The 6,283-nt window shown below is 33.8% G+C and overlaps 1 pseudogene across 1 annotated transcript; it reads right to left on the reverse strand.

Moving 5' to 3' along the window:
- Positions 1–390: 390 nt before the first annotated feature.
- On the reverse strand, positions 391–5,547 carry LOC105645462 (disease resistance protein RPP2B-like; annotated as a pseudogene). Its single transcript, XR_016320651.1, has 5 exons — positions 5,411–5,547; positions 2,969–4,117; positions 2,527–2,802; positions 1,596–2,431; positions 391–1,153 (listed from the first exon to the last, which is right to left on the reverse strand). The product of XR_016320651.1 is annotated as a disease resistance protein RPP2B-like (transcript).
- Positions 5,548–6,283: the final 736 nt, after the last annotated feature.

A 6,283-nucleotide genomic window follows, 5' to 3' on the forward strand; every position in this document is an offset into this window, starting at 1 on the left:
CAATAATTTATTCCTCTGTTAATTCACAGGAGATGGTAGCTTGATTCTTTTAGTGAAAACGTGAGCCGAGGCTCTGCTCTCTTCTGGGTCTAGGTATGTGATAAAGGGTGATAAAGGTTCTCAAAAGGGCATTCTTTTTTAGTATAGTAACATCTGCTCTGCCCCTCCTTTAATGATAGTCTTTCTTTCCTAGCCAGTCTCCTCAAGGCTTGGTCCAAGCGCAATTCTCCTATCCCACCTAGGTTTATGAATTTTAAATGGAGAGAAATCTTGTTTGGTAAGCTGTGCATCTCTATATCCGTTGCTAAATTTCTATCTTTTTTCATTAATCCTTCAAATGGCCTTATAAAGCAGTAGTTAAAAACTTAACAAAAATCAACAATATATCATGTGAATAATACATTTGAATACTAGCATAAATAGCGAACAATCAACTAATAGTTAGAATAAAGTTTCAAATCACTAATAATAAGATAATTAATATAATTCTTTAATCAGATTCCTTCAATCTTTTAGTATGTGGTTCAATATCAAAGTTGCTTCTTCCACTGGATTCTGCTCCATCCCTCTTGATATAATCATTGTAGCTTCTCTTAACCAAGGCACCATCCATTTCTGATTCATCAAGCACTTGGTGAACAACATCAAAATTCTCATAATTAGAAAACCGCAATTGATCCGTTGTTTGGTTAAACTCGAACACATCTTCCTCGTACACTAGACGAACCCCAAACTTCTTTACATAAAATCCTGTGCCATGGACTGTAAACATAACCTCAACATGGCAAGATATCTTAGTGGTCTCATGCCAATCTATATCCAAGAACTCATGACGAGATAAATAGAAAAGCCACAGCTGATCTGACCCAAATTGCTCCATTGAATTTAAGAAACCAACTTCGAGCTGATGGCGCCAAGTATGTCCCTTGATTTTGATGGAACATCCAAGATCAAGGTCCAACAAGTCAGGGTCGATTCGATCTTCGATTATAAAAATAGTACATAGAGCAAAACCCATCCATTTACTATCAGAACAAATTGGTGGTAGCTCTATTCTTGTTAAAGAGTCTCCTGAACTTTGATGGCTAAACCATTTCGGAACACTGCTTCCAGGAACAACTATGTCAAAACCAGGTTTTGGATTTGACAACCCCTGCCACATAAGAAAACCCTTGTCATTTTATTCACAAACAAAATTGGAAAAATACATATAATACTTCTGCTATTTTTTTTTTGGTAATTCTTAAAGTAGACAAGTTGCCACAACCACAAATTCACAACAAGACCAGGCAATCTATTTAGCAGCCAAAATCACATTAAATTCAGACTGAACAAGGTATTTAAAACAAAATAAACAACAGGGATCGAATAGTGTATCAGCAACATCAAAGGAAATAGTAATTTATGTTTTCATACTGAGTACATCGGAAACTTGAAGGGGATAGAGCTGCAAAGAGATCATAAAGCAGGAAATTGACTATTGGCTACTAGTCACATAGTAAGCTATTGCATATTTCTACCATTTATGAAAAAAATAATATACATAATGGAATTTAGTTGTTTTATGGGTGTTTAGAAGAGAGATAGAGAGAGACCTGTAGGTATCTTCTCAGCATCATAAATGCATGTTATTGCAGCCTTGATTCCTTGCCAACTTAAAGCAATTTGCAAAATTTAATCGTGGAGGTTGCAAACTAGATGTGTCTAGAGCTTCAGGTATTGTTTCCAATGAAGAACAATCATGTGCACTTATAAGTTGCACGTTTGAAGGAAATGCATGCAAGGATTCAAGCTTTCTACAGTTGTCAAGAAATAGACTTTGAAGATTGGAAAGGCAACTGATGCTTGCAGGTAGACTAATGAAGTTGTTTCCACTCAAACAAAATTCCCTCAATGAGGATAAGCAACTGAGATCTTTCGGGATTGTTTCTTCTTGCAGATTGCAGTTACTTAGATCTAATGCCATTAGAGAGCAGAAACCTGATGAATTTGAGCTTTTTTCAGGTAAAATGGATAAAAGGGGTCCCGGTTGTCCTTTACATCCATTCAGAGACAAAATCTTAAGGTTGTTGAAACGAAACGAGGAATTTGATGTTTGTTTTATTGCAGTTCCACTAATATCAAGCTCCTCCAAACACTCCAAATGCCCTAATTCCTCTAGCATGTACTCAAGTTTTGAACAACCAGATATATTAACAATTTTAAGCGCTTTCAAACCATAAATACCTTCTGGAAGACTCACAAGCCTCTCGCAGTCTTTTAGATTCAATTGAATGAGCATTTCAAGAACTCCGATAGACTGATCAATCTCATACAATTGTATACAACCTTCAAGAATCAGCTTCTCCAGATTTGGAATCCCTCGAAAATCAGGTGTCTTAATAAGATTTTTGGAATGACTAAGTTCCATGACTTTTAAATTGTTAAATTGCTGTTAACAATGATGAACTGAAGTAATTAGCTGCGGTGACATCCTATATGTTTTAAAGACAGAGAAATGTAGTAAGAAAACACATGTAAACATACCTTAATTCCATTCCAAAGTTGTTCAACTTGGCTGAAACACAAATTAAGTTCAACAAGTTCCTTTGATTGGAAATTTGATGGAAAAGTTTTATTGGGATATCCATGCCATTCAAGAAAGCGTAACTCAGTTGACAGATATTCAAGGCTTTGCGAGAAGTGCACATTGTGAAAGATAAGCAATCTGAGATTTTTCATCTTCAAGAAAGCTTTAGCGCTCAACTGAGTCTCTTTTGGTTTTGGCAATTCTAGGACCATGCCTTCAATATCTTCTGTTCCCTAACAATTAGTCAAATACCAAAATAGCAGAATAGATAATGATAAATGAAGAGAACCAAGTGACAAACCATAAACGTGAAATTTATTAAAGGTTATAAGTAACAAACTTGAAGATTTTTGTTAGAAGAAAAAGATTTTAAGCTACAATTACTTTTAGATCTCTCACCGTATTTTTTGACATAACATGAAAGATGTCCTTGTAATGCCATAGCCTACTACGTTTTCCTGGCTCTTTCGGAGATTCTTGCCGAACTAGTTTCCAACCCATTTCTTGTAGCAAATCATGCATCCACAATCTTTCACCCACAATAGTTATGAGAGATTTGTCAATAAGAACTCTTATTCCAATATCAGGATAGAAGCCACAGCTATCCAATATTTTGGTAACGTGATCTTTGTTCTTCCCCTTGAAAAAACATGCTATATCTAGGAATATTTGTCTCTCTGTTTCCTCTAATCCATCAAAACTTATTTGAAGTGTATCCAAAATCTCATTTTCAGGATTTTCTTTCAGTCTGTTTAATGAAGTTCTCCATTCATTTAAAGTCTTCCCAAACAAAAAGGAACCCAAAACTTCAAGAGCTAATGGAAGGCCATTAGCATAATTTACAAAATTCGTTGATAATGGCACATAATCTTTTGGAGGACGGCAATCTTTGAAGGCCTTTAAAATAAAAAGTTGAAGAGCTTCAGTATTATTCAGTTCCTTAGCCTTGTATATTGCATCCACTCCATGACTCATAAGCAAATGCTCATCTCTAGTTGTTATGATGATTCTACTCCCTAAACCGAACCAATCTTTCATTCCAGCTAAATTTTGTAATTGATATAATTGATCCACATCATCAATGACAATCAAGACCCTTCTAAACCGCAGCCTATTTTTTATCATTACCATTCCCCTATACGCATTCCATATTTTCACATGTTTCTCCATCAAGATATCTCTAAGAAGTTGTTCTTGTAAAGACAATAGACCGCCTTTCGAGCAAACTTCTCTAACATCGGCAAGAAAAGCCCTACCCTCAAATTGGCAAGACATCAAATTATAATAAGTTTTAGCAATAGTTGTCTTTCCTATTCCTCCCATCCCATAGATTCCTACAATACGAACATCTTCCGATCCTATACTTATGCATGAGTTCAGCTCCTCCAGGCGTAAATCCATTCCCACCAAATCATTTTGAAGTTTCAAATGACATGGAAAAGATGGACTGGTTTCTCTGTTGTTTGTAGCAGGCAATCTAAACAGCCTCATTATGCTATGCAGGAGCTTTAGTTACTGTTTCCCTCTTCCACAAGTGCAAGTCACCTTCTGCGCCAAGTAGATAATTAATCAAGTATAACCAAGAAGAACGAACAAATAATTAAAAAATAACATCACAATTCCAAAGGTACTTTTCTCCACTGAAATAATTCAAATTATCAATTCCCCAACTAGAAGGTCCATAATTTGAATGAAGAAGCATGAATAAATTAGACTGTTACCCTCTTCAACTAAGTGCATGTCACCTTCTGCCACAAGTAAATAATTAAATTAAATATAATTAAAAAAATGTATTTCTGTGTTCATAAATTTTTAATTATCCAATTCAATAATTGTTTTTTCTATTATTCACAGTTGAATTTTCCATGTAAAAGAATTTTCCTTAAAACATGCAGTATATATATTCTTGACATGACGTATAATTCTTGACTCCAACCTTTATTTTTTATTGTCCTTATTGAGTTTCGATTTAGGAGGCATTTGGTTTAACTGATTTATGTACCTTATGCAATAATTGGATTGTAAGTATTTACTAAACTTTTTATTCAGTTGTTCATACCTAATAAAAATTTCGAACAACTATTGGTTTCACCCACTCACATTTCAAGTTTGAAACCTAGAGAAATTAACAAAAAGAAGAAAATTATTTTTTAAAAAAAAAATATGAAATTAGGAGGCATTTGGTTTAGCTGATTTATGTATCCGACTCAATAGTTGGGTTATAAGTATTTGCTAAACTTTTTAATCAGGTGTTCATACCTAATAAAATCTTCGAACAACTATTGATTTCACCCATTAACTATCAGCAACCGCCCAACAGCTAAACCAAACTGGCATTCAGTGGTATAAGAGTTAGGCTCTAAGGCTATCACATTTCAAGTTCGAAACCTAGAGAAATTAACAAAAAGAAGAAAATTAATTTTTTAAAAAAATAATATGAAATTAGCTAGGACTCGACAAGTAATTAAAAGGAAAAAAATTCAAATCAACTTATCCCAACTAGAAGGTTCATATTTTGAATCAAGGAGAACGAACTTATCCATGTTCAAGTAGTTAGACTTTCTATGAGGTCCAAAAAATTTGAAATAACAGCTTTAATTTGTCCAATTATCTGTTCATTCATGTTAGTGCAGTTGTTGACTGAAATTTTTAAGATTTGATCTGTTTATGCAAAGACATCAACCTTCTACGTTTTATGTGTGGAAATAATCCTTTAAGCCTGTAAATGGAAGAAATTTTCTTCCAAGCAATTTTACCAAAACAAAAGCAAATCACTTCAACATGTGAAGCAACTTAGAATCCAAAGAAATATATATATATAAAGTGTAAGGACAGACTTACTTTGAAAAAGCTTGCTCAAAGTTTTGATGAATTCCACTTGTTTGTTTGTTTGTTTCTCCCTCAAAGAGAGTAATTTCACTAAGGCAGAGGGGAAGAAAGAGAGAGATCTTTGTCCAAAAATGCAAAGGAATATAGTAGTCAAATAAAAATTGTACCGGAAGGGAAGGAGTTATCGCTATTGCATTTCAACTTTTTTTATTATCACAGCTTAATTTAAAACATTATAGGTGTCTCTAATTTCCACAAATACGATACTTTTCTCAGTGTTTGTGCCTTTATCACTTTGTTTATTTATCATGTTTAGCCATTCCCCGTGTGTGATGGAGACCAAATAATATAATAGTGATAATAATAACAATAATTTATTCCTCTGTTAATTCGCAGGAGATGGTAGCTTGATTCTTTTAGTGAAAACGTGAGCCTGAAGCTCTGCTCTCTTCTGGGTCTAGGTATGTGGTAAAAGGTAATAAAGGTTCTCAAAGGGGCATTCTTTTTTGGTATAGTAACGTCTGCTCTGCCCCTCCTTTAATGATAGTCTTTCTTTCCTAGCCAGTCTCCTCATGGCTTGGTCCAAGCACAATTCTCCTATCACACCTAGGTTTATGAATTTTAGATGGAGAGAAATATTGTTTGGTAAGCTGTTCATCCACCACCAGCATCCCAACCATGATCCATTTTTAATTAATTATACAAAATTTTATTTAAAAACAGTCTGAGAACTGTTAAACTGTTTATTTGCAGAAAAATTAGAATAGTTTTTTAGAAATTTTTTTTAAAAAAAATTGGATAATAGAGTTTCATCTTCAAATCTATTAATTTTCTATTTTAAGAATTGAAAAACAGTTTTCTAAAATTTAATTAAGATTTAAAAAA

This window comes from Jatropha curcas, chromosome 4 (assembly GCF_041381405.1).
Source record: "Jatropha curcas cultivar XTBG-Jc1 chromosome 4, XTBG_Jcur_1.0, whole genome shotgun sequence".
Lineage (NCBI taxonomy): Eukaryota > Viridiplantae > Streptophyta > Magnoliopsida > Malpighiales > Euphorbiaceae > Jatropha > Jatropha curcas.